Source organism: Bos grunniens, chromosome 25 (genome assembly GCF_055505025.1).
Source record: "Bos grunniens cultivar Pamir isolate PY7600 chromosome 25, Bosgru_T2T1.0, whole genome shotgun sequence".
Classification (NCBI taxonomy): Eukaryota; Metazoa; Chordata; class Mammalia; order Artiodactyla; family Bovidae; genus Bos; species Bos grunniens.
In genome coordinates, this window is record NC_141189.1 from 9392209 (window position 1) to 9420102 (window position 27894).

At 50.0% G+C, this 27894-nt stretch overlaps 1 long non-coding RNA gene across 2 annotated transcripts in view; it reads left to right on the forward strand.

Moving 5' to 3' along the window:
- Window positions 1-371: 371 nt before the first annotated feature.
- Window positions 372-27894, forward strand: part of LOC147344995 (uncharacterized) — a 49942-nt gene continuing 22419 nt past the window's right edge. Inside the window, exon 1 of one of the 2 annotated variants that reach the window (XR_015154442.1) lies at window positions 372-576. This is a non-coding gene — a long non-coding RNA (uncharacterized LOC147344995). The remainder of the gene's footprint in view (window positions 577-27894) is intronic. The other variant, XR_015154443.1, reaches the window with a different exon arrangement.

Genomic DNA, 27894 nt, shown 5'->3' on the forward strand with positions numbered 1-27894 from the left:
CCCCAGAGGCTGGTAATGGCCTCCCCTGCCCTCTTCCTTCCTGGGCTGGAATTGGGTCCCTGGTTCCCAGATGTGACCTTCAGGCCCTCCACTGCCCAGTCCTGCCCCATTGCACTCTGGAGTTTGACATCCAGCCTCCTGCCTCGTCCCAGGGCTCCAGGAGGAGGACCATGTCTGGGTCCCCCTGGGTCCCTGGTGCCAGCCCACAGGGGAGGCCTTGACCAGGTGCTCAGCTGGAGACTGGGGAGGGAACGGGTACCTGAGGAAGCCCCAAGGTGCTGGGGATTCCCGCTCCTGCTGGAGGGGGCCCTTCCCCCACCTCGGTGACCTGAGCCATCCCTCCCAAGGCCAGCCAGCTCTGGCCCCGCCCCGCCACTCTGCTTTGTCTCAACTGCTTCCTGGAGGATCCGCTGCCGATGCCGGACTCATATCCGTTGTTTCCTGTGTCCTGGCCACGTTGTCACCTGGGGTTACCTGAGGCCAACGGAGGGAAAGAAGTCCGGTGGATTTCAGGCCAACTGTGTGTTTGCCAGGAGTCTTTGCAAATGTTGCCTGCTGACTACCGGGACCCCCAAGGTAGGGGTTATGGCCTTTGGAAAACACAGGAACACTCTGCCCTCCTCCCTTGCAAGCTGGGTGGTGGGGGAGCAGTGAAAACGCCACCTCGTCCTTCTCTGGGGCTCAACGGGGCTATCCCCGAGCAGTCTTCATCCCTGACCTGGGGCTCAGAGACCCTGTGGGGGCAGAGACTAGAGCTCAAGCTTTGGGTCAGACCCACTTGAATCTGTATCTTAGAGCCACCCTTACACAACTCCACCTTTCAGACCCTTCTTCAAAGTCACCTCAGCAGGAGCCCTCCCCTCCCTGAGCGGTCCAGCCCAGCCCTCCTGCCCCGAGTCGGGCTGTCTATATCTGTCCTTGGCACAGAGACTCCTCGAGGAAGCAGGAGACCCTGAGGGTGGTTGGGGACTTAGCAACTTCCTTCACTCTCTTCTCTGGGCGGCCGTTGACCCCCAATCACACCCTCTCATGTCACCACTGAGAGAGAGATGAGACCGGGAAATACTTGTCTGATGGGGAAGGGGAAAGTACAACCCTGATCTGGGATGATGGTCTGATGAGCGCAAAGCCCTCGCCTAGGATGTGGGTCTCACCGTGTGTGTGTGTGTGTGTGTGTGTGTGTACACAGCCTTGACTTGGGAGGCTTATTTTTAGAGACAATTAGTCTTCTGAAATGATAGTCTGAGGGTGGAGGCATGGTCCTAGAAGAGGGCACGGGGGAGGAAGACCTGAAGTTGACTCAGGGAGAGAGGAGGCAGCTGAGTGTGTCTGCTCCTTGACCATCCAGGAGCAAGCTTTGGGTTCTCAGCCAGGTATGGGATCTGGGCAGTGGGGTTGCAGTGGACCAGGCTCCGGGCCGGAGGAGTAGGTGTGGGGGTGGGTAGGGACTCATAGACGGATACAGGGACCGGGGGTTGGGGTGAGCAGCCTCGCTTGCCCTGGACTCCTGGCCCTTTTTCATTCCCTGGACACAGAGCAGGTGGCGGCCTTCCTTGAATGTCCCCGCCCCAGCCCCGCCGTCTGGGTTCCAGACGTGGCCTCGGCTTATGGGGCCACGTTCCCTCCCTGGCCAGCTTGGCGGCCACTTCAGACACGCTCGTGCCTGGATGCCCCCTGCCTCGCTGAGGACAGAGAACACAGTCTGCCTCCCCCAGCCCCAGCCGCCCCCGCCCTGCTAATCCCGAGCACACGGGCCAAGCCAAGAATGTCTTGCATACTCTGGCGGGCAGGCTAGCCACGAAGCCTCCTGGAGGGGCATGAATCACGGACCCCGCCTGCCAAGTGCTCACTTGGGACGTGTTCGAGGCTGGCCGTGCCCAGAGCTGATGGGGAAAAGGGAGGGAAGGAGAGCTGGCAGCTGCGATGGGCAGACAGAGCAGTTTTGAGGGGAGAGATGTCTGCTGGACCCATCCCTGGTGGCAACACAGAAATTATGTTATAGGATTTTAAGAGCCTGGAATCCTACAGGAGTGACTTCTCGGAATTCCACGGGTCTGAAATGTGAGACCCGTGGAATGTCACATTGCACCCCTCTGACAGCACGCTGATGCCAAGGCCCCATCCTGCAGGTGGGATGCTGAGGCTCCAAGAGGGCAGAAGGCTCTGCTCCAGGTCACATGTGGAGTCAAGCATTGGGCTGGGCTGCACCCCGGCCCCCTGCCTTGGGTTGAGGCCCTTTCTAGTCCCATGGCAAGCAGTGTCTGTTCCAGCTCCTCTCCCAACACAACCGTGTGCTCCCGACTGATAGAGAGGAGAGAACATTGGGGACCTCCTTCTCCTCCAGCTCCCCCATCACTCCAAGCACACAAATCATCCCTACCTTATCTGCAACAACTCCCGTGCCCAGCTGGCCTTCCCCTCCCTTCTGTCCCCATCACGAAAGGAGTCTGCCTGAGGCCCAAGCTTGCTCCCACTGTCTGTACTTGCTCATGCCCTTGTGCCAAAACTGCCCACCGAGTGCTGGGTGTCCTCCGGCCAGAGACACTGAGCGATCACCCTGCTCTCCCGTGTCCGCAAATGCTCCCTAGTTCTTGGCACGTCACCAGCTTAGTTTTTCCCTCATCTTAAAAGGAAAGTGTCTCTGGGTGCCACCCACCCTCACCTTCGCCCCCGAGCTTTCTCCATCAATCCATCCATAGTCAAGTTTCTTTAGAAGGTTGTCTACACTTCCCATCCCCTCCATCCTCACTGCCCACCCTCTCCGGATCCCTCTCCAGTCCTCTACAGATGGAGAGGGGGATGCCAAAGCTCTCATGACTTATTGCTACTGCTCCCAACCATGCTGTCTGCCCTCAACTTCACCTGTCACAAACCCCTGCCCACGCTGGTCCTTCCTGTCTCCCCCGTTCCCTCCCTTGGGGCTCCTCCTTGGGTTGGTGATCAGCCTAGATCCCCTCCTCTGCTCACCATCCTCTTCCCTGGGCCGGCAGTCTGATTATCAAACACTGGGGTTGATGACTGTCCCCACTGTCCCCGGATCGGATGGCCAGCTCCATCTCCCCAGGGCCCCAGACCAGTACATCCAGAACCAAATTGACGTACCCACCTGGGTGAGCCACGGGCCCTCACACTCGGCTGTCTGGGGTTCCCACCTGCCCTGCTCCTCCCCAGGGCTCCCCCACTTTCCGTGAAGCTCCCCCCACCCCCACCTACCTGATTCCAGGTGGAGATGCAGGCATCACCTGAGACTCCTCCCTCTCCCTCATCCCCACCCTTGGTGCCAGGGATCGACCAAGGCCAAGCCATGCGATCCCATGACTTGGTTCTCTCCCTGCTGTAGTCGCCTTCATTCTGAGCTCATCTTATCTGGCTCGGACTGTTGCAACATCCACATCACTCATCTCTGGCCCTCCAGCTGGCCTTCCACGGGGAGCCAGAGGGCGCGTCTTCCCACGCAAACCTGCCCCTGCCCCCCAGGGCAACGCTCTTCCCTGGCTCCCCACGGCTCCCCCCGCCCCACGGGGCCCTCCACATCTAGGTCCTTGGCCACCCCTCCGGCCTGACCCAACACCCCACCTTGTGTTCCATCCACCTCCAAAGACCCATCACCTCCAACCAGGCAGGACCGATTCTCCTTTCCAATCTCTTACCTCCCATTTCTTCCCTTTCTCAACAGACTGGCCAAGTTGAAAGTCCCCTCGGGTAGGTTTCCAGTGGTCCTGTGGCCACTCCACTCACCACTCTGCACACCATCCCTGCCTGGCTGTGTCCCCTGCTCCTGTGTGAACTCGGAGGGCAGGGCTGGGTCCCGTCCTTCTGGTCCCTCCACGGCCTGGAGTAGAGGGTGTGCTCACCACACACGTACTAAACGAACGAACGAATGAGCCCAGCAAGGCCTCAGTCCTCTCCTTGGGGACCCTGCTCATCTGTTGCAATCCGAGGCCCCAGTTGCCCTTCTGGCTCTGAGTTCTGAGCACTCAGGTCTGAGTTCTGAGCATTTTTGCCACGGGCTGATGGCTGGTGTGTGGAGATTTATTCTCCTCTGAGATTTCTAATCCCACCGGAGAGGGGCAGTTGGGTGGGTGCCTGGGAAACCTGAGGGCTGGCGACAGTGGGAGGGAGGAGCAGGTGGGCTTATGCATGGGCTGGCACTTGGCTCTGACTCTGGGGGACCTTATCCTTGGAGGAGTTGGCTGGGGAGGGGGCAGGAGGCCTGTCTCCCACCCTTCTCCAGACCTGCCCTGGAAACCCAGGCTGAAAGACCAGTGGGTGGAGGAGCCAGGGGAGAACTGGAGTTTGTGCAACAGCCTTCAATATGTTTGCAATAACAGGGAAATGGAAAAAATGTTAATTTAATTTTGACAGTGCCCTGGGGATAGCGCTCATGGCTCAGAGCTCACTGACTGCCACCCTGTCCAGCCCTGCTCTGGAGACTCCAGGGAGGGAATGTGGGCGGTGAAGGAGACGGTTGGGACTCCCCGTCCCAGGCTGTCCCCCTGCTCCTGGTCACTGAGTGGACCCCTCCCTCCATGAAGCAGCCTGCTCAGGGTTTTGAGAGCCATGTGCCTTCAAGCCGAATGAAGGCGGCTCACCAGGGAGGGGAAGACCAGCTGCTCACTGCACATGCCTTCCGGGGTTGGGCCTGGGGCTCTGATAAAGACCCCCAACTGGGAAGGGCCAGCCTCTTCTGCCTTGAGCCTGAATCACTGAAACTCTGATGATCCCTGTGTCTGCCCCCAGAGACCCTCTGGGAGGGTACAGCAAGGGCCAGGGTCTCAGAAGACCTGACTCTGAGAGCCAGCTCAGCTCTTGAGCAGCTGAGTGACCTTCTCAGAGTCACGTCCTCTCTCTGATCCTCTGGGTCCTCACTAGGAATGTGCTGGTGCCTGAGTGCCTGGCTGCAGGCAGGGCAGGGGACCTTTGGGTGGAACTACCAGGGGCTCTGACCCCCCTTTCTGGCACTTAGAGCCCGAGGTTTCGGGATGCTCACCCCCAGATCTCAAGGCTGTTGATCTCCTTGCACATTGGTTTCTGTGTGTCTCTCCATGTGCCACATTTGGAGGGGGGGTGGGGGCAGCACTGGGGTCAGGAACACAGCCCCTCAGCTTCTTCCGGGGCTCTCGGGTGATAGGGGCTGAGTCACCCCTGGTTGCTGTCTTAGCGATGTCACAGGTGCATTGATTTAGGATCTCCAGAAAGCAGACCTTGAGACAAGGTGTTGGCTGCAGGTCTTTTATTTGTGAGAAGGCCCCAGGAACCACAGGTAAGGGGGTGGGAGGACAGGCAGGGAAGGGAGAAAGGCCAACGTGAGCAGGCAGCCCAGGGCTCCATTCCCCCGGGGCATCCTCTGAGATAGCACTGCCAACAGAACATTCTGTGTGCTGGGGATGTTCTAAATCTATCCTGACTGGTATGGCAGCCACCGGCCGCATGTGAGGTACTGTGTGACTAGTGCAACTCAAGAAATGTATCTCCACTGGCTCAGATGGTGACGCATCTGCCTGCAATGCAGGAGACCCAGTTTCGATCCCTGCATTGGGAAGATCCCCTGGAGAAGGGAATGGCAACCCACTCCAGTATTCTTGCCTGGAGAATCCCATGGAGACTGGCGGGCTACAGTCCACAGGGTCACAAAGAGTTGAACTCGACTGAGTGACTGAACAACAACTGTAGGCATTCCTGGGGAGGCTTGGATACTGATCCGCTCTTAGGGGGCATCAATCCCCTAGAGCTCTTGGCAACAACCAGCCGAACCAGTGTTCTGGTGTCAGAGAGCCCTCAGGCAAAGAAGGAGAAAGACAGAGGCAGTAGCTTGAAGCCATTTTCATACCAGAAACACGCCACCAGCAGGTAAACTCAGGTGGGCTGAGGGGTCTAGGTAGGGCGTCCACGGATACGTCTCATGGGCAGATTGCTGACAACCCAGGATGCTGCGGCCTCTGACCCACCCGCTTCCTTTCGTCCTTGGGGAGTCTGCTGGGCAGGGAGGAGGGCAGGTCCTTTTCCTCTGGGATCTGCTCCATCTGAGGGGCCCTCAGCGGGGCTGACGGGGCCCATAGCCATGGCTGAGTCAAGTAAAGCAGCTTTCTGCTCCTGCCATGGCCGTATTCTCCCCGGGTGACCCAGGACCGTGTGTCCTGTGAGCCAATCCTTAAAATCACTCTCTCTCTGTTCTATTGGTCTTATTTCTCTGGGGAACCCTGACTGATACATTACCTAAAAGTTCATTTACTAAGCAAGCGTCTTTGTGCTTTTTTAAAATTAAAATTTAAAAAATTTTTTGGCTGTGCTGGGTCTCTGTTGCTGTGCACGGGCTTTCCTCTACTTGCGGCCACTTTCTGGTTGTGTGGTGCGTGAGCTTCTCGTGGTGCTGGCTTCTCTCGTTGCCGAGCACAGGCTCTAGGGCGCGTGGGCTCAGTAGCTTCAGCTCTCGGGCTCAGTAGCTGCGGCTCTGGGGCTCTAGGGCGCGTGGGCTCAGTAGCTGCGGCTCTCGGGCTCTAGGGCGCAGGCGCACAGTCTTAGTTGCTCCAAGGCATGAGGAATCTTCCTGGAGCAGGGATCGAACCCGTGTCCCCTGCATTGGCAGGCGGATTTGTAACCACTGGACCACCGGCGAAGTCGGAAGCCAGGCATCTTTGTATTCCTAAATATGTATCCAGCATCTGCTCTGGGCTAGACCAGTGATGGGCCCTCTGGAACCGGATGTGAGGAGGTCCCCTCCTGGGACTTCTCTTCTGTGGGCGTTGATGTAAATGTCACCTCTTCAGAGGAGCCCTCAGACCTTTGGAAAACTGATTGATCCACCCCATTGTTATTCTGTTTCAATGCCTTCAAATCATGTTTTAAAATTATTTTATTAATATTCCTTTTGGGGGAAGAAGGATCTGTTTCTGTTTACTTAATAGAGGATCCAAGTGCCAGGAGGAACTTCGAATCCAGTAGACAACAAATCTTTATTGAATAAACACATGAATGAATGTATGGGAAATGCCATTTCTTGTTGCCAAGGCCCTCTCATTCAGTGAACACTTGGGAGTGCCAGATGGGGGTTCAGGGTCCCAGGCATCTCTAGGAGCCATAGTGGAGGATCTGGGGAGCTGTGTGTCACGGTGAGCTCAAGGAAGTCTTCATACGTGGCCCGAACTCCAGTGTGGATTTCACACCTGGACTTCCCGTGTGGCCTGAACTCCCACCTACAGGCCAGCCTGTTGGTCGACTGTCTCTCTTTTTAAATTAGTTTATTAAAAATATTTTTTATTTTTTAAAAACCTCAACTTTATTAAGGTCCAATCAACACACAATAAGCTGCATCCATTTCAAGTTTCATGGGCGTGTGTGCATGCTAAGCCACTTCAACTCATGTCCAGCTCTTTCTGCCAGGTTCCTGCCCCCCAGGCTCCTCTGTCCACGGGATTCTCCAGGCAGGAATACTGGAGTGGGTTGCTGGGCCCTCCTCCTGGGGATCTTCCCCATCCAGGGATCGAATCTCCTGCATCGCCAGGCGGGTTTTTTACCACTCAGCCATCGGGGAAGCCCATTGCTGAGTATATCAATAATTAATTCCCTTTCCTTGCTGAGTAGAACACCACTGGGTACACCATTTGTTTATCTGCTCACTTGTTGATGAACATCAGGGAAATTTCCAGATTTTGACTAGTTTGAATAAATAATATGTTCTAAACATAGGTGTACAATCCTTTTTATGAACACATGTTTCCATTTCTCTTGGAAATCTGCTTAGAAGCGGGATCACTGGGCCATATGGTAAGGGTATGTGCAATTTTTTTAAAACTGTATTTTTAATTGGAGGATAATTGCTTTACAATGTTGCGTTGGTTTCTGCCACACATCAGCGTGAATCTGTTCAAACCGCCAAACTGTTTTCCAAACCGACGGCACCATTTTCCTTTCTCATCTGTAACAGATGAAAGAAAGCCCTAAATACTCACTGACATTTGGTATTAGCAAGTCTTTTAAAAAAGTTCTTTTTCATTGTGGTGTAATTTGCCTACAGTGAAATGATGCAGCCTTAAGTGTATCATTCAATCAGTTTTGACAAAGGCATATCAAAACACAGAACATTCCCATCACCTGTGAAACTTTCTGTGCTCGTTTCACATGTCCCAACCCCTCAGATGGAGAAGGCAATGGCACCCCACTCCAGTACTCTTGCCTGGAAAATCCCATGGACGGAGGAGCCTGGTAGGCTGCAGTCCATGGGGTCGCGAAGAGTCGGTCACGACTGAGCGACTTCCCTTTCACTTTTCACTTTCATGCATTGGAGAAGGAAATGGCAACCTACTCCAGTGTTCTTGCTTGGAGAATCCCGGGGATGGGGGAGCCTGGTGGGCTGCCGTCTATGGGGTCGCGCAGAGTCAGACACAACTGAAGTGATGCAGCAGCAGCAGCAACCCCTCAGAATCAACTGTTGGTCTGATTTCTATCAGACTTCCTTGGTGGCTCAGACAGTAAAGAATCTCCCTGCAAGGCAGGAGAACTGGGTTTGATCCTCTGGAGAAGGGAATGGCAATCCACTCCAGTATTGCCTGAAGAATTCCATGGGCAGAGGAGCCTGATGGGCTAAAGTTCACGGGTTGCAAAAAATCAGACATGACTGAGCATCTAACCCCTTCACTTATACTCTTCACTGTCTTCTATCACCATGAGTTGGGTCTTCCTGTTCTAGAATTTTATCTTTCATTTGGCATGATTTTGTTGTTGTTGTTGTTGATCACGCACAGGAATCTTAGTTTGCCAACCAGAGTTTGAACCTGGGCCATGGCAGTGGAAGTGCTGAGTCCTAATCACTGGACCCTCAGGGAATTGATTCCCAGTGTAATATTTTTGAAATTTATCCATGATGTTGCTTGTACTTTGTTCCAAATACTTCCCCACTGTATGGACATCCCACAGTTTGTTTATCCATTCTCCTGTAGAGGGACATTTGGGGTTTAATAGTTTGGGGCTATTAGAAATAAAGTTGCTCTGAGCGTTTCTGTTCAAGTCTTTGTGTGGATATACCCATTTCTCTTGGGTAAATCCTCAAGAATAGGTAGAGTTTTTGGACTATATGGCAAGCATATGTTTAACTCTAAGAAATTGTCAAACCATCTTCCAATGTACATTTCAGCCAGTAACATATGAGAGTTTCAATGGCTCCATATCCTCTGTAACATTTAACATTGTCAGTCTTTTTCATTTTAACTTTTCTAAAAGGGTATATAGTAGTATCATTATGATTTTAAGCATTTCCCCACTGATTAGTGATGCTGATCACTTTTCGATGTGTTTACTATTTTTGTACTTTCTTCTGTGAAATGTCTTTTCAAGTCTTTTGTCCATTTTTAATTGCATTGTCTTCTTCCTGATTTGCAGGAATTCTGTATATATTCTACATTCAAGTCTTTTGTCCGATGTATGTTTTGTGAAAATTTTCTCCCAATTCTGCGGTTATTCTATGTATTTTCTTGTCAGTGTCTTTTTTTTTTCTTGTCGGTGTCTTTTGAAGAACATGTTTTTAATTTTGATAAAGTGTAATTTAAATTTTTTATTTTAAAAATATTAAAATACAAATTTTTTCTTAAAAACTTTTTTTCAAATTTTTGAAACACTTGCCTACCTCCAGATTGAAAAGCTATTTTCTCGGTTTCTTCTAAACTTTGTAACTTTACCTTTTACTTCCAGGTCTAGAATCCATCTCAAATTAATTTTTGTGTACTGTATAGAGAGAATAAATGTTCTTTTTTTTTTCCCCACGCAGATATCTGATTATCCCAGCACCATTTGAAAAGCTTTTTTAAAGAAATCCTAACAGGTCATGAAGATTCTTTCCTATGTTTTCTTCTAAAAGCCTTATAGTTTTAGTTATTAAATTTAGATTTTTAATCAATTTTGAGCAAGTGTTTGTATATGCTGTAAGATAAGGGCTCGATTTTGTTCTTTTGCATGAGGAAAATCAGTTTTCCCATCACCATTTGGTGAAAAAACTGTCCTTTCCTTATTGAACAGTGTTGACACCCTTGTCAAAAATCAACTGACCATCACCGTGAGGATTTAATTCATGAACACAGCCTATCTTTCCATTTATCTGGGTCTTTTAAAATTCTTCCAGCAATGTTTTGTATTTTACAGTGTCCAGGAATCACACCTCCTTGATTAAGTTTATCCCTAAGAGGTTTTTAGTCATTTTTGATGTTATTGTAAACGGAATTGTTCTTTAAAAGTCTTTTTGTATTGTTCATTGCTAGTGTATACAAAGACAACTGGTCTTTGTGAGTTGATTTTATATCCTGCAATTTTGCTGAATTTATAGCTTTTATAGTTGTATATGTGTTTGTGTGTGAATTCGTTAGGGTTTTTTTACATATAAGATCATATCATCTATGACTGGAGATAGTTTTACTTTTCTTCCCAACTTGAATACCTGTTATTTCATCTTCCTGCCTAATTGTTTTGGCTTGATTTTCTAGTACTGTGCTATCAGGTAGCAAAAATGGGCATCGTTGTCTTATTCCCAATCTCAGAGAAACAGCTTTCAGCCCTTCACCACTGAGTATGATGTGTGCTTTAAGTTTTACATACATGGCCTTTATTTTGTTGAGGAACTTCTATTTCTAGTTTATTGGGTATTTTTATTTTTACCATAAAAGGTGTTGGATTTTGTCAAACGCTCTTTATGCATCAGTTGAAATAATTATGCTTTAAAAATGCATTCTATTAATGTGGTATTTTACATGGCTTCATTTTTTCATATGTTGAACCACTTGCGTTCTGGGGAGAAATCACACTTGCTCATGGTGTATAGTTTTTTAATAAGCTGCTGAATTCAGTTTGCTAGTATTTTGTTGAGGTTATTTTGCATTTATATCCATAAAGAATATTAGTTTTCAGTTTCGTTTAATGTCTGTGGCCTTGGTTATCAAGGTAATATTGGCCTCATAGAATGAGTTAGCAAGTATTTCCTCCGCTTCAATTTTTTTGGAAAAATTTGAGAAGAATTGGCATGAAATCTTCCTTTGATTGAAGGCAGGAGAAGGGGATGACAGATGATGAGATGGTTGGATAGCATCACCGACTTGATGGACATGAGTTTGAGCAAGCTCCAGGAGTTGGTGATGGACAGGGAAGCCTGGCGTGCTGCAGTCCATGGGGTCGCAGAGTCAGACATGACTAAGCGACTGAACTGAACTGAACTCCTTAAATATATGGTTGACCACCAGTGAAGCCATCTGGTGGACTCTTCTTCGTTGGGAGGTTTTCAATAAATAATTCAATCTCCTTACTTATTGTCAGTTCAGTTCAGTTCAGTCGCTCAGTCGTGTCCGACTCTTTGCGACCCCATGAATCCCAGCACGCCAGGCCTCCCTGTCCATCACCAACTCCTGGGGTTCACTCAGACTCACGTCCATCGAGTCAGTGATGCCATCCAGCCATCTCATCCTCTGTCTCCCCTTCTCCTCCTGCCCCCAATCCCTCCCAGCATCAGAGTCTTTTCCAATGAGTCAACTCTTCTCATGAGGTGGCCAAAGTACTGGAGTTTCAGCTTCAGCATCATTCCTTCCAAAGAAATCCCAGGGCTGATCTCCTTCAGAATGGATTGGTTGGATCTCCTTGCCTATTCAAATTATCTAGTTCTGCTTGAGTCAGTGGTTAGTTTGTGTGTTTCTATGAATTTCTAACCATTTCAGATAGGTTTTCTGATTTGTTGGCATATAGTTGTTCACAGTATTTCCTTATAATCCCCCTTTTATTTTATTTGTGTAAATTCAGCTGTAATGTCCCCTCTTTCATTTCTGATTTTAGTAATTTTTATTCCCTACTCTTAGTCAAGCTGACCTGCCTCTTGAGAAACCTGTATACAGGTCAGGAAGCAACAGTTAGAACTGGACATGGAACAACAGACTGGTTCCAAATAGGAAAAGGAGTACGTCAAGGCTGTATGTTGTCACCCTGCTTATTTAACTTATATGCAGAGTACATCATGAGAAATGCTGGGCTGGAAGAAGCACAAGCTGGAATCAAGATTGCCGGGAGAAATATCAATAACCTCAGATATGCAGATGACACCACCCTTATGGCAGAAAGTGAAGAGGAACTAAAGAGCCTCTTGAAGAAAGTGAAAGAGGAGAGAGAAAAAGTTGGCTTAAAGCTCAACATTCAGAAAACGAAGATCATGGCATCTGGCCCCATCACTTCATGGCAAATAGATGGGGAAACAGTGGAAACAGTGGCTGATTTTATTTTTCTGGGCTCCAAAATCACTGCGGATGGTGATTGCAGCCATGAATTTAAAAGACGCTTGCTCCTTGGAAGGAAAGTTATGACCGACCTAGACAGCATATTAAAAAGCAGAGACATTACTTTGCCAACAAAGGTCCGTCTAGTCAAAGCTGTGGTTTTTCTAGTAGTCATGTATGGATGTGAGAATTGGACTATAAAGAAAGCTGTGCACAGAAGAATTGATGCTTTTGAACTGTGGTGTTGGAGAAGACTCTTGAGAGTCCCTTGGAGTGCAAGGAGATCCAACCAGTCCATCCTAAAGGAAATCAGTCCTGGGTGTTCACTGGAGGGACTGATGTTGAAGCTGAAACTCCAATCCTTTGGCCACTTGATGAGAAGAGCTGACTCATTGAAAAGACCCTGATGCTGGGAAAGATTGAGGGCAGGAGGAGGAGGGGACGACAGAGGATGAGATGGTTGGATGGCATCACCGACACAATGGACATGGGTTTGGGTGGACTCCGGGAGTTGGTGATGGACAGGGAGGCCTGGCGTGCTGCAGTTCATGGGGTCGCAAAGAGTCAGACAAGACCGAGCGACTGAACTGAACTGAACTGAACTGTTTTTCTCTTAGTCAAGCTAACGCAATGTCAATTTTGTCGTGATTCTATTGTTTTTCTATCTCTATTTCATTAATCTCTACTCTAATTCCTATATTTACTTCCTTCTGCTAGCTTTGGGTTTAGTTAGCTCTTTTTTTTCTAGGTCCTTAGGTATAGAGTTAGATTGTTGCCTTGAGATTTTTCTTCCTTTTTAATGTAGGCATCAACTGCCGTAAATTTCCCTCTCAACACTGCTTTTGCTACATCTCCTGTGTTTCAGTATGCCGTGTTCTCCTTTAGTCTGTCTTAGGGAGGGGGGTAGGGTCTGTCCACACGCTGCGGCAGTCACCACAGTGGCCACTTCGCTTTCTGGGGGAGGGGCAGCTGGGGGAGTCTGGTACCTCAAGGCTTCCTCGTGTGTCACCAGCAAAGGCTTTTTTCATGCAGGGCGCAGAGTCGCCCACCCATCACCTCCCTTTCCGGCCAACAGAGGTAAGCAAAGGGCCTCACAAGGGAGGGGCCTCATTGGACAAGAGTGCCAGCCCCCTTCGCATTGCCCAGCCTGCCGCAATCGCTCCCACACCAACAAGGGGGCACGGGCGCCTGCCTTCCTTACGGACCACAGCACCCCCCCAACAGAGCTCTTCACCTGACACAGCACCGTGGAGGGGACCTGAGGAGCTTGCTGGGAAAGGGAAAGGATGCCATCACTCGGCCTTGGGCAGCTGAGCAGTGACCCAGATGCTCCAGGGGCACCTAAGAGGGCCAGGTGGGACATGCTCACGGTGGGATCCCCCACCGCCCGGCCGCGGGGAGGGCCTCTCACGAGACACGCCAAGAAGGTGAGGTGAGAGTGCCATGGCGTCAGCAGACACCTGTGAGGCAGGGGCTGGAGACTGAGGATCGAGGGTCAGCTGGTGCCCCATGCCTGCCCTCCACACACCACCAACAGGTGGGCAGGAGCCCCGAGGGCCGGCGAGGAGAGTGAGAAGGGTAGCCCCCCGGTTGCCAGGAACCGCCGTCCCTTGTCTGGCACATCCTAGGCCCAGCTGGAGAGACTGGGACATCCCCACGTGGATAATCTGTAAGTATTTTCTAATTGGCCTTTTGATTTCTTTCTTTAATCGTAAATCATTATTTACAATTGTGTAAATTCCCACATATGTGGCTTGTTTCCTTTTCCTTCTGTTACTGGTTTCTAGCTTCATTCTGTGGTGGTGAGAGAAGATATGATTTCAATCTTTTAAAATTTATGGAAACTCACATTGGGCCCAACATATGGTCTATCTTGAGGGATGTTCTCTGTGCCCTAGAGAAAAATGTGTATTCTAGCTGTTGTCTACTGGAGTGTTCTGTGTAGGTCTAATTAAGTCTGATTGTTTTGTAATGTTCGTGTCCTCTTTTTCCTTATTGATCTTCTGTCTAGATGGTCTAGACATTTTTTTTCTTTTTTAAGAGCCAACATGTGGCTCTTTATTTATTCATTTTTGGCTGCTCTGGGTCTTCACTGCTGCCTGCAGGCTTTCTCTGGTTGCGGTGCATGGGTTTCTCATAGAGGTGGCTTCTCTTGTTGCAGAGCACAGACTCTAGGGCACTCAGGCTCAGTAGCTGTGGCACTCAGGCTCAGTAGCTGTGGCTCACAGGTTCTACAGTGCAGCCGCACAGAGTTAGTTGCCCTGTGGCATGCGGAATCTTCTCAGACCAGGGCTCAAACCCGGGTCCCCTGTATTGGCAGGCAGATTCTCACCACTGGACCACCAGGAAAATCCCAGTCTATCCATTATTGAAAGTGCACTATTAAAGTCTCCAACTTTAATAGAGAATTGTCTATTTTTCTGTTCAGTTCTGTCAATATTTGATTTATATATTTTGAAGGTCTTCCGTTTTGTGAATAAATGTTTTTAATTGTTATATCTTCTTGATGAATTGACTCTCTCATTAATAATTAATGTCTTTGTTGTAACAGTTTTTGACTTAAATTTTTTAAATTTCATATTAGTTTAACCATTTCAACTCTTTTAATTACAGTTTGCCTGAAAAATTTTTTTTTCTTTTCCTTCCGTTTACTTGTGTCCTTGAGTCTAAAAATATTGAATTATAAAATTATTGGCTTTTGTATTTACTCAGGTAGTTACCTTTACTAAAATTTTTATTTCTTCATATGGCCACAAATTACATCTAACGTCCCTGCATTTCAACCAGAAGTACTCCCTTTAATGTTATCATAGAGCAGGGCTGCTAGCAATGAACTTCTTCAGGTTTTGTTTATCTGGGAATGTCTTAATTTTGCCCAAATCTTTTTGAAAGATAGTTTTACTGGGTATAAAATTCTTCATTAATTTTCTCTTTTGGAGAAAAGAGAGTGTGTACACACACACACGTCAGCTCTGCTGCTACTGCTGCTAAGTTGCTTCAGTCGTGCCTGACTCTTAGTGACCCCATGGACTGCAGCCTACCAGGGTCCTCCGTCCATGGGATTTTCCAGGCAAGAGTACTGGAGTAGGGTGCCATTGCCTTCTCCAATGTCAGCTCTAGAATGTCTATTTAGTTCCTTAAATATTTTTTTCTATCTCTTTGTTATGTTCTTGTTATGTATTGCTTTCCCGATATCCTCAGTTCTTTGTTTATAGTTTCCTTTAGTTCTTTGAGTGTATTTAAAACACTATATTTTAAGTCTTTATCTAGTAGTCTAATGATCAGACTTCCTCAGGTATAGTTTCTGTTGATTAATTTTTTCCCTATGAATGAGCTGTACTTCCTGATTCTTTGTATGCCTGATAATTTTTTTGTTAAAAACTGGACATTTTGAATATTATAATGTAGTAACTCTGGAAATCAGATTTTCTCTCTTCCCCAGGGTTTACTTTGGTCCCTTTGTTTAGTGACTTATCTAAACTATCTTTGTAAATACTATATTCCTTGTTGTGTATGGTCTCTAAAGTCTCTATTTTACTGTCTCAGTAGTCAGCAGGTGACATGACTGAGATTTCCTTAAGTGCCTGGGACCAAAAAGGAAAAAAAGTGGTACTCTCTCGGTCTTCGTGCTTTACTCTGAGCTGAGGCTTTCCTTCAGCCTAAGCCATGCTGCTTACGCCTCCACCTTAGCCCTCACCCTCTGCTTGTGCAGAGCCCACAGAGTTATCAGAGGTGGAACCTAATGACATTTTTGGCTGTGCCGGGTTTTAGTTGCAGCATGCAGGATCCTTAGTTGGCAGCACGTGAACTCAGTTGCAGCATGCAAATTCTTAGTTGTTGCATGTGGGATCTAGTTCCCTCATCAGGGAATGAACCTGGGCCCCCTGCTTTGGAAGCTTGGAGTCTTAGCTACTGGCCTACCAGGGGAGTCCTGACATCTCAGGTCTTTTCTGAGTATTCATTACATCCTGGGCATGTGCACTGCACTCTTTTTCCCAGTGTGTGCAGTGGCCCTTCTCAGCTGTTATTGCCCTAATAACCATCCTTCTCTCTCTCCTCCTTCCCAGTTTTTTTTTTTGGGGGGGGGTGTCTGTCAGTCCCACGTATCCCTTTGCCACAGGAGGACATGAAGTATATATGACTTTAAATCCTTCCACAGATGCTGCTGCTGCCTGGAAAGTCACTCCAGGGGTGTGTGTGTGTGTGTGTGTGTTGACGAGGGAGAGCATAAAAAGAGTCAACTTCTGAGTCATTCCTCAGGGACCCACCAGTGAGGTCAAAACATGCAATTCCAGTTTTTAAGAACAAGGTTCTATATTAGCCCCCATCATCAGTCAGTTACATCAGGAGTGCCGGCTGTCATGTCATCCCCACAGCTGCTACCATGCTGGAGAATGAGAAATGAGAGTCAGGTGGGTGAGAATGTCACAGTGTCCTCTTGCTGAAGTTCAGTTTTCCTTTCTCTTCATTAAGCATCTTCCTGGTAGCTGTAAATTTTGGATTAGATTCCAGAGTCCTCCAAAAGCTGATTAAGTCCATTTTTCCCAAGTTGTGGTTGTTTCAGTGGAAGGACTGATTCTTTAACTTGTCCACTTCATCATTTTCTGTGATTTCACCTGGTCTCTGCCTTTTCTTAACTTTGCATTTTCATTCAGGTAAAATTTACAGGGACTTCCCTGGCGGTCCAGTGGTTAAGACTTCATGCTCCCAATGCAGGGGGCCTGGGTTTGATCCCTGGTCAGGGAACTAAGATCCCAAATGCCACAACTAAGAGTGTGCATGCTGCAACTAAGACCTGGCACAATCGAATACATAAATAAAAATATTTTTAAAATTTACAAACAGCTATGTACAGCTTGATGAATTTTGCATATGTATACGCTCATACAGCTGCCACTCAGATGAAGACCTAGAGTATTTTCAGTTCCTTAGGAATCGCCTTCATATTCCTTCCAGGAGACTTACCCATTCTCTCAGATAACTGTCATTATGACCTTTATCACTGGAAGTTAGTTTTGCCTATTGTAGAACTTCTTATGAATAGAGTCAAGCAGTAGGTACTCCTCTGAGTCTGGTTATTCTTGCTCAGCCTAATGTTTTTGGGATTCATCCATGTTATTGCTTCTAGCTGAAGTTCATTCCTTTTTCATTACTGAAACAATTCCACTGTGTGACTATATCATGATTTGTTTATCCATTCATCAATTGATGGGTATCTGGGTTGTTTCCAGCTTGGAGCTGTTATGAATAGAGCTGCTATGAACATTCTTGTATGCATATTTTTGTTAATATGATGCATGAAGTTTTTTCTCTTTGGCGTTCGTCTGAGAGAACATTCTCTTGGTCACTGGACTCTTGTAGGGGGAAATGCCCTGCTCTCTATACCCAGTGACCTTTTCTCTGTGCCCACCCCATCTGAACTCTGGTTTGGCCTTCTGCTTCTTGAACCCCACAACTCCCAGGAATTCTGTGACTTTTCTCTGCTGGCTTCTCTCCATCCCACTTGACTTTCATTTGTTAGTCCTTTAACTTTTCTTAATCCCCAGCTGGAACACTCCCCCTCCAAAACCCTTCTGGACCCCTTTTTCCATTGGGTCTGGCTGTTCACCTTGGCTCTCTCATTTTCTTCCAAAACCTGACTCTCAATGAATATGGAATCCAAGACTTGACCTTCATCTCTGTCTTCCCTTCTAAAAGTGGGCCAATGGGCAACTGCTTGTTGGACGTCTCTGCTTGGGTGACCCCAAACCCCTCACAATCCACACTTTCCCATTTTCCCTTTCCACCATCCCTCAGCTCATTTTCTCTCCTCTGTGATACACAGCTCAAGAACTGCTCCTTTTTTCCTTTAGCTGCACAAGTCTGGGTCCCCACTTCCTTCACTCTGTCCCTTTCCTTTTCCCCAGCAACCAATCTGGAGAACCCCAGCACCATCCACAGAGCCTTTCCAATGTCTTTGGCGGCGGGAGGGGGTGGGGGGGCACCCTGCTCCTCTCTAGCCTCATGGCCACTGCCCCAGTTCAGGCCTGAACCCGAGCATCCCCTTTCAGTATTGTTGCTGGGCTTCCATCCCCTAGCCTTGGCCTGAGGCTCTCTCCATGGTCCCCATGGCCGGCCCTGGCCGTGTCTGCCTCAGCTGCGAGGCCACACGCCTGGACCCTGCTTTGGGGCCTGGGCTGCAGCCGAGCCAGCCCCAGGCGCCATTCCTTAGCACCGATCGTGCGTGGCGGACACGCTCCGTGGTCGGGGCTCACAGACAGGTTTTTTGAGTTAAGAGATTTGGAAGGGACACCAGCACTGGTTGCAGTTCAGAGTCCGTGAGGTGCTGGGTAGACCCTGTGTGAGCTCATCTTTCCTGGGGCAGCTGGACTCAGGGCTAAGCCGGCGGGGGCAGCGGATTGGAAAATTTCACACTCATGCTCACCGCTTGGCTGGCCTCTGGGTGTTTGGCAGCTCAGGTGACTTGTGGGGAGGCCTTAGTCAACCTTTTCCTCCGGCAAGTACTGCAAGGCTGGGTTCACCTCTAGACGGGTCACAAAGGCAGGGCTGGGGAGGTGGGTACCTTGAGAGACAGACACTGTTATGATGGACTTGTACCCTTGTTGGGGAAAGGAGATTCATAAGGAGACGTTGGTGCGACTCCTGAAGGTTGGTGCGACTTGTGTGTGTGTGTGTGTGTGTGTGTGAGGGAGATGGCATTGATCATTTGAGACTGAAAAGCTAATTTATTTGTGCTTTAATGTGTTAAAGCACAGTGTTAAATAATTCACCTGCCAGTGCTGGAGATGCAAGAGACAAGTTCGATCCTTGGGTGGGGAGGATCCCCTGGAGGAGGAAATGGCAATGCACTCCAGTATCCTTGCCTGAAAAATCCCATAGACCGAGGAGCCTGGCAGGCTACAGTCTATAGGGTCACAGAGTCGGACACGACTGAGTGACTGAACACGGGCACAATGTGTCCACAACCCTCTGGAAGAACCGCAGCGATACATCTCAGTGAGACGGTACCTGATCACAGTTAAGAGCAGGGCTCTGGAGCCAGCCTGCCCTGAGGTCAACATCTAGCTCCACCACTTGCTGGCTGTGTGACCTTAGGCAAGTTGCTTAACCTCTCTGTTCCTCTATCTCCTCATCCATAACATGGTGATGATAATAATCAGCACCCATCTACCTACTTTATCTGATATTCATGATCATTAAATACATTTAGTATAAATGAAGCATTGAGGACAGGACCTGACGCCTAGTAGATACTCAGATATTCATGTTGCTAGTACTATACTTTTTCCAGCCTACCCTTCCACACCCTCCCTCCATCATTTTGCTCTTCTCTGTCTATGCTCGGGAGCTCTTACTCCTTCCAACCCAGCTCAAAAATCACCTCTTCTGGGAAACCTCCCCCAACACCCAGATCCTTTTTTCTGTTGCATCAACACTTGCACATTTTATTTTTTGAGCTTTAAAAAAATTATTTTTATTTATTTATCTGGCTGCACCGGGTCTTAGTTGCAGCACGTGGGATCTTTAGTTGCCACATGTGAACTCTTAGTTACAGCATGTGGGCTCTAGTTCCCTGGCCAGGGATCGAACCTTGGGCCCCCTGCATTGGGAGCTCAGAATCTTGGCCGCTAGACCACCAGGGAAGTCCCAGCACTTGCACCTTTTAAGTTTAAACATGTCTTTAGCTGTCTGGCCTTCTCATCAGCCGGTGAGCAACTTGAGGGCAAGCCTAAGTCTAAACCATGCCTTTGTTCCTAACACCCCAAACCCCCTGGTGTTGGTGGTTTAGTCGCTCAGTCGTGTCCGACTCTGTGACCCCAGAACTGTGGCCTGCCAGGCTCCTCTGTCCATGGGATTTTCCAGGCAAGAATACTGGAGTGGGTAGCCATTCCCTTCTCCACCAGACCCCCGTGGCTAGCCCCAAATAACCATCTGATAAGTGTGTGTTGGATGGGTAATTGAAAGAATTAATGACACATGATAAGGAAACATAATGGAAGACAGTTATGAAATTCTACACTATGGCAGCTACGATGAAGTGTCTGCTGCTGCTGCTAAGTCGTTTCAGTCGTGTCCGACTCTGTGCGACCCCAGAGACGGCAGCCCACCAGGCTCCCCCATCCCTGGGATTCTCCAGGCAAGAACACTGGAGTGGGTTGCCATTTCCTTCTCCAATGCATGAAAGTGAAAAGTGAAAGTGAAGTCGCTTAGTTGTGTCCGACTCCTAGCGACCCCATGGACTGCAGCGCACCAGGCTCCTCCATCCATGGGATTTTCCAGCAAGAGTAATGGAGCGGGGTGCCATCGCCTTCTCCGAGTGAAGTGTCTGACCAGGCATAAATGGCAATGATGCTTCCCCAAGCCAAGGCCAGTGCGTGCCATACTGTGAGATCCTGTGGGTGGCGGCAGTCAGGGCAGGCTTCCTGGGGGAGGAGGGGTCAAAGTGACAAGCCCAGGCTGGTTCCAACTGGCTCCAAAAATGTCAGGCGCTGTGGGATTGGCAGCTGGTGTCCCCATGGTCTGTCCTGGGCCATCGTGCTGCCCCTTTGGGGCTGGGGGAGCTTGGCAGGATGGAGTTCTCCATTCTGGTCCGGGGAAATGACCTGAATGTGAGATGGTGCTGGTGAGGCCCAGCTCCATCCGGTGACACACGGAACCTCTTAGAGAGGATTTCACGCTCCCTGCCCTAACGAAGACAGTCTCTGTTGTGCCTTGGGAAACAGAGGTCTCACTCCAGCCTTCTGAAACCAATTGGAAACAAACCTTCCTTCCCCGCCCCTCCCCCAACAGTTTCAGAGGCCAAAAAAATAATGCAGAACGAAGCAGGACCAAATGGCTGAGGAGCTTGGGACCCCGCTCCCTGTGGTGAGCAGAGCGGCCACTTCCTCTTGGAAGGATGGGAGCCAGCTTAGGCCATCTCTCCAAAGCTGAACTCCCTATCTGTTTATCCTGCTGGCTCACCAGAAAGTCTTCAGAGAGGGTGTGGCAAAGCCGATATTGGAATTGAGCCATAGCCACATGCCCGCTCGGTGGTGCTGATGCCTGCCCGCTTCCCCTCGTCAGTAAGGTCCCTGCTCTGCAGCCTTCGGCCCAGGTCCAGGGCTCCACGGCTCCTTCTTATACCCTGTCCCCTCCGTAGAGGTCTGACTGGCACCCAGGCCAGGCCCAAAGGGCCCAGCTTCTTCCCACTCGCTGGATTCCTGGCCTGGGTCTTCCCCTCCATGGCCTGGGTGACCTGACCCACGTCCTTGCATCTTTGAGCCTCGGTTCCCCAGAAGAGCAAATGGAGAGAGTGAAAGTGACTTCCTGCCTGTGTGAGGGGGGTGGAAGCCCCTCCATAGGAGATGCGGGAAGGCACACGTGTGAGTTACCGCCATCATGCTCGCCTGTCTCCAGGTCTGAGCCTCCCCTCTGCTCCTCCAGTTCCTTGCCAATGTGTGGTCCAACTCTGGGCCACCCCCCTAGGAAACCTCCCAGGACCACAGTAACCCCAAGGATGCCAGGTCGGTATGCAGTCTGAGCAGTTCAGCACTCACTAGGCACACCTGGTTGTATTTATGTATCTGTTTATTTCAGAAAAAAGCATAGCAATTGGAGGCCAAAGGTTGAGTTGGAGTTCCTACACCCCCACTGCTGTCTAGCTGAGATGGGGAAGCAGCCTGCAGCCTCTCTCCAAGCCCCCAAGTTCCTCATTTCTGAGTGGAGATGGTTATAATCACGCCTACCTCCTGGACTTCTTACAGGCACGATGGGCTGCAGACATGCAAAAGTACTTTGTGGACTATAAAAAGCGCTTGGTCACGTCGCTTCTTTCTGTTTCTAGTTTGATGTACGTTTCCTGTGAGAAAGACCTGAGCCAGGGTGATGGAGCCGGGAGGATGTGGTACCAGGCAGGTGCCCGGTGAGTGGTCCTTCTGGACCCCACATGGGGTGGGAGCAAGCCAGGAACGCTGGCCTGCCGTGACTCAGATGGCCCACAGGAGTGCTGGCTGGGGGAGAAGGCAGTGGCAACCCCGTGGATTGATTTCCAGCCCCGGTCCCCGTCTAAAGACATCCAGATGGTTGTTTGACGATGTTACCCAGGAAGCCCATTGCCAGACATGAAGGCTCTGAGAAGAGGTCCAAGGAAACACAACCAGAGGACACAAGAGGACACATCTGATGGCTGAAATGTTGAGTTGCCCAAAGCCCAGCTAGAGACCGTCAAAATACAAACACCCAGTGGGAAACAGAGCCACAGAGATCGGATTGTGAAATGGAGTGCCAGAAAATTCTGAATAATTGAATTATGAAAATTCTTTTTCCTAAATGAAGGAGAGAGGCTGCCGGCTGTGGTGGGGAGGAGGAGAGAGGGCTGGGCCGGGGGAGGATGTCTTCCCAGGGTCACGCCCGGGCTGGACTCAGCTCCATCCCCTCTCTGTTCCCTGTGCCCAGCCAGAGGCAGGGTTCAGAGCAGCAGACATCAGGGAGACCTGGAGGGTCTCAAACATCATGGCCAGAAGTTGTTATCTTTAATGATGGGGAGCCATGGAGTCGGGGGGGGAGAGTCACAGATATCAAGTCCAGATATTTGAACTTGAACTGTGGTGAAGAAGATTGGCATAATGGAGGGGAACTGACTGGATATCATAGATGGAGAGTGGGGATGAGGCTTGATGATGACCCTCCCACTTTGGGAGCAGGAGACAGAGTGGGTAGCAAGTAGGAGTAGACGTGGGATCAAAAAGGATGGCGTTTATGGAGTTTGGTGGACTGGCCAGCTGGACATGCTCAGAGGAGTTTGGATAAACAGATTGAGGTTTGCAGTAAACATCTAGATCTGGAGTTTCAGGCTTGGGAGCTGTCTGAGGTTGGGTTTCTTAGAAGCAGACCCTGAGATGCAGATTTCTGTGTGAATGATTCATTAAGGAGGTGCTCCCAGGGGAGCCTGGGAAGGGGTGGTGGGGGACGTAGGACAACACAGGAGAAGGAGTCCAGCAATAAAAAGTGCAGAACCCCAGCACCCACCCCTGAGGGGACTCTGGAGTGTACTTAGGCTTCTTGGCCTGAGACTGGCATCAGAGTGATTGTTTCTGAGAGTGATGGTTTCTGCCGGTGTAAGCCAGTGGTTAGGGATTGTGGTAGCGAGGGATGGGAAGGTTGCTTGGCGTCTAACTCTCTGCAAGTGCAGGGAAGCCTCCAGCAGGCCAAGGGCTGTCCTCCAAAAAGGGGCCAAGAGCCAGTTGTTGACCAGGAGAGCCTAGCAAGTCCAGGTATGCAGAGTCGTCCCAGGGTTCCACGTTGGGGAAGATGAATCATACTGTCTGCTCCCTGAGTCCACAGCAAGTTGACCATCATCAAAGCTGGCGTGGATGGGTTGGCCCTGGAGAGGGCAGAGCCAGAAGAGGAGAGCAGAGGGTGGGCTCTGGGCAATACTGACTGTCCAAGTTCCTGGCTGGGAGGGGCCTTAAAAAAAACAATGGTTTATTTGGCCACGCTGGGTCTTGGTTATGACACGTGGGATCTTCGCTCTTCGTTGTGGCTCGCTGGATCTAGTTTGGAACGTGGGCTACCCTCTGCATTGAGAATTGGGAGTCTTGGCCATTGGACCCCCTGGAAGTCCCTGGGAGGAGACATACAGTCCACCTGATGCAGTTTCCCATGGATGCCAGCAAGCGTCGGTCACAAGTGATTTCTTGTTGTTTAGCTGCTAAGCCATGCCGACTCCTTGCAACCCCATGGATTGGAGCCCTCCAGGCTCCTCTGTCCATAGGATTTTCCAGGCAAGAATACTGGAGTAGGTTGCCTTTCCCTTCTCCAGGGGATCCTCCCAACCCAGGGATTGAACTCCCATCTCCTGCATTGGCAGGCGGGTTCTTTACCACTGAGCCACTTGGAAAGTAACTCTACTCAAATGACTTAAGCAGGAAATGAAGTCTTTGACCCTGGTCGCTGAGAAGTCTAAGGGTATGGCTAGGTGCTGGAGTGGAAATTACGTGACCAGGTTTCTCTCTCTCCAACTTTTGACTGTGGCTCCCCTTGTGTGCTGGTCTCCCTCGGAAAGGCTGGTGTCTGACAGCCCCAAGCACTATCCTTCAATTTCTCAGTACAAAAGGAAGAAGGACAGTCTTCCTCGCAGCTGCCAAATGTCACATCTCAGAGAAGACCAGTTATCCTGCTGGGGTCACATGTCCATCCCTGACCCGGTCGTTCTGGGGCATCCTATCCTGAAAGTACCCACAGTGGGTACTGTCATCTAGCCGGCATCATCCACTCCCAAATCTCTCTCTCCCTCCCTTTCTCTGTGTATTTCACTCAGGCCCGAGTCACAAGACTACTTCTAGGAGGGGGGATTGGGAAGGACCAGCCCCTCCAAACCAGATGAAATGACTTCTCCATGGGAAGAAGTTTCATCTACTGCAAGAATCTGCATGTAATGCGGGAGACCCAGGTTTGACCCCTGGGCTGGGAAGATCCCCTGGAGAAAGGAATGACTACCCACTCCAGTTTTCTTGCCTGGAGAGTCCCATGGACAGAGGAGCCTGGTGGGCTACAGTCCATGGGGTCATGAAGAGTCGGACATGGCTGAGCGACTGACATGAAAGAAAAGGGGGAAAGTCTGGGTTGACGACCGTGGACATCCTGCCCACTTTGGATGGCCACCTGGCCTCCCCTTGTGTTTCTGAGATGGGGATGCTCCCCTCCCCAAGGCGTCTAGGAAGGTCAGGGTGGATCCTAGGAAGGAGAATGGGACAAACAGAGGGCCTACCCTGGAGAGATGAAGAGAAGAAGGACAGGCTTCAGCTAGGTGGTTGGAGCCTGTCTGGGATCTGAGACAGGGGAAGGGGCAGAAGCAGGCCCTACATGGAAGGCCCTGGGGTCTGGCCTTGGGGTTTGGAGACACTGCTCCTGAGACACTGGCTTATGGGGCAGATAGAAGAGCAGATACTCCCATGTCAGGCTGCAAAGGGGGAGCTGAGCGGACCTGGCAGGAGAAGCTGCCAGCTGCAGGGGCTGTTCCAGGAGTCAGGCAGGGGGACATAGCTAGCATCCAAGGCCAGGGAAGACTTGATGGTGGCCCTTGAACTCTGACCCTACTGGTCAACATGATAGAGTTGGCCAGCACCTGGGGCACTAGGGTAGGAGTCAGTCCCCAGATGCAGGGGGCAAAGAGCATGCCATTCCTACAGGGACAGAAAGTCCATTAACAGTAGGAAGTAACACGACGTTTTAAAGCACTTATACTAAAAAAAAAAGAGTTAAAAATAAAAGAAAGTAGATTAGTCGTTGCCCAGGGCTGGTGGGGTGCTAGGAGGGAGGCAGGGGATGATGGCTAAAGGATATGGGGTTTCTTTTAGAGGTGATGAAAAGATCCTAAAGTGGTTACACGTATCTGTCAGTATACTAAAACCCATCAAATGGTACACTCTGAATGGGCGAGTTGCCGGGTGTGTGAATTATATCTTAATAAAGCCTTTTCGTTGTTGTTTTTAAAAAAGTGTTATTGGGACAGGTCGCCAAACAGGAGTGCTTGGCAAGGAGACTGAGGCATAAGCCTCTCCTGTGGGCTGGCTGGGCCCCCATGGAGGAATAGAGGCTGCTATGGCCCAGATGGTCCCCAGAGTGTCCCCAGGCAGGTGAGAGCCTAATGGAACCACCTGCAGATGCCATCTTCTGTTGCTACTATGGGGAGGACTCGCCTGTCTGAGCTCCCACTTCCATCACCTGCTTATCTATACTAGATCCTAAGGCGGGGGGCACTCTCTCTCCTCTGTACCCTCTCGGCTCTGTAGTCAGGGAACCTTGGCAAATGCACACGTATATTCATGTTGCCCCTTGAGTGACAAGCGCATCTGACCTTCTTGCACATCCAGCCTCTGCTAACCCCTGCTAACTGACCTCTTTCCATCCTTTGAACTTGACATGGCCTCAGGGCCTTTGCATTTCTGGTTCTCAGGGACCAAAGCTCCTTTCTCCTCTTTGGGCCTAGGAAAACAGGAGTAGCTCCTACCTCCCCTCCTGAAGACCACCTCTCCCCACGCCCAAGTGTACATTCCTGCCTGTTTGGAATGTAAGCTCTCTGGGTCTGTGTGTGCTCACCCAACCCAGAACACCCCATAAAAATGTGTTCAATGAGCAAAAGGAATGTTCTCTCTGGCCTGGGAAGGCTGGAGCCTGCAAAGCGAGCCTGTGGGTCTCCTGGGTGCGAGCAGACGAGGCCAGCAGGTGAATCCTGTTCCAGTCATGTAGCCTGATGAGTCCTGGGCCTGGGGGTCACGCATCTCTCTGTGGCCAGCACCCTGGAGGTCAGAAAGCCCCACAGCCGCACGTTTGTTGAGCTGGGGCAGGCCGTCCTGAGACTGCGACAGGGGTGAGTTGGAGCTGGAGGCTCTGAGGGTAAGGAGATGCTTTGGCCTGGAAAATCACATCACGAGCTCGAGGCTGGCCTCAGGACAAGGCAGGGAAATTGCTAAGGGCCTGGCGTTCCAAGAGGCGGCCTGTGCGAGAGGAGAGACTCATTCTTGGAAAGTCGAAACCCCCACAGGGGCTGCAGCGGGTCTTTGAGCTGCTGGCGCGCGCGCCATTCTGGCTTCGGAACCAACCAGAGTGGTGAAAACAGAGTGACTGGAGAGTCTGGCCGCCTCGCGGTGTGGACAGGACGGTGAGGTCCAGGGGACCGGGGCCATCCTGTGAGGCCGCGGCGAACTGGGACGCGGGTCCAGGTGCCCTGGCTCCCGGCCTGCCCTCTTTTTTTTCTGTCAGGCCGCGGCCGCCGCTGCCTCTTCCAAGTGGGAAAATCCACGTGGCACTTCTTCTTGATTCTGGAAGGGATGGTGCAGTGAGCGTGTGGATGCTCACAGAGCTTCGCGTCCGAAGTGGATTTCCCTTCCCGAGGTTTTTTCTTAACCTGGAGTCATTGCTTATTTACATTTTACCCCTTTTGCTTATCGTGTAATCTCCAGCTACACACAGACACATACACACAGATAAATATGCAAACACAGATGCACACATTACAAACCGTGAGTTCATACTGATGCACTCAACTGCTGTCCAGCACCCTAGTTTGGTTAAACCAAACTTCTAGACTTCTCCTTTCCATGTATGTGCGTTCCCCTCCAACAGTGAAGAAATACTACCTCCTATTTTGTATTTATTTGCTCAGAGAAATCGTTTTAGAGTTGGTAACCCATACCACCTTAACAGGAAAACCTATTAATTGGTATTAAATATGCCTTTACATTTCCTTAAGATAAAATTTAATATAGAAAATGCACACATCTTAAGCGTGTGATTTGATGAGCTTTAACAAATACATACACTTGTATGACCCACGGCCCAACTGTCTTGATAAGCCATACCATAGCCGGGGTGGCTTACATATTAGGCACTTATTTCTCATGGTCTGGAGGCTGGAAGTCCAAGATCAGAGTGCCAGTGGATTTGGTTCTTGAGGTTTATCTTCCTGGTGTGTAGATGGCTGTCTTCTTGCTGCGTCCTCATTAGGCAGAGAGAGCACTCTGGTCTTGTTCTTCTTATAAGGTTGCTAATCCCATTCTGGGGGCCCCACCATCATGACCTCATCTAAACCTAATTACCTCCCCAAAGCCTCATCTCTAAATGCCAGCACCTTGGGGGTTATGGCTTCAACAAATGAAGTTTGGAGAGGCACAAACAT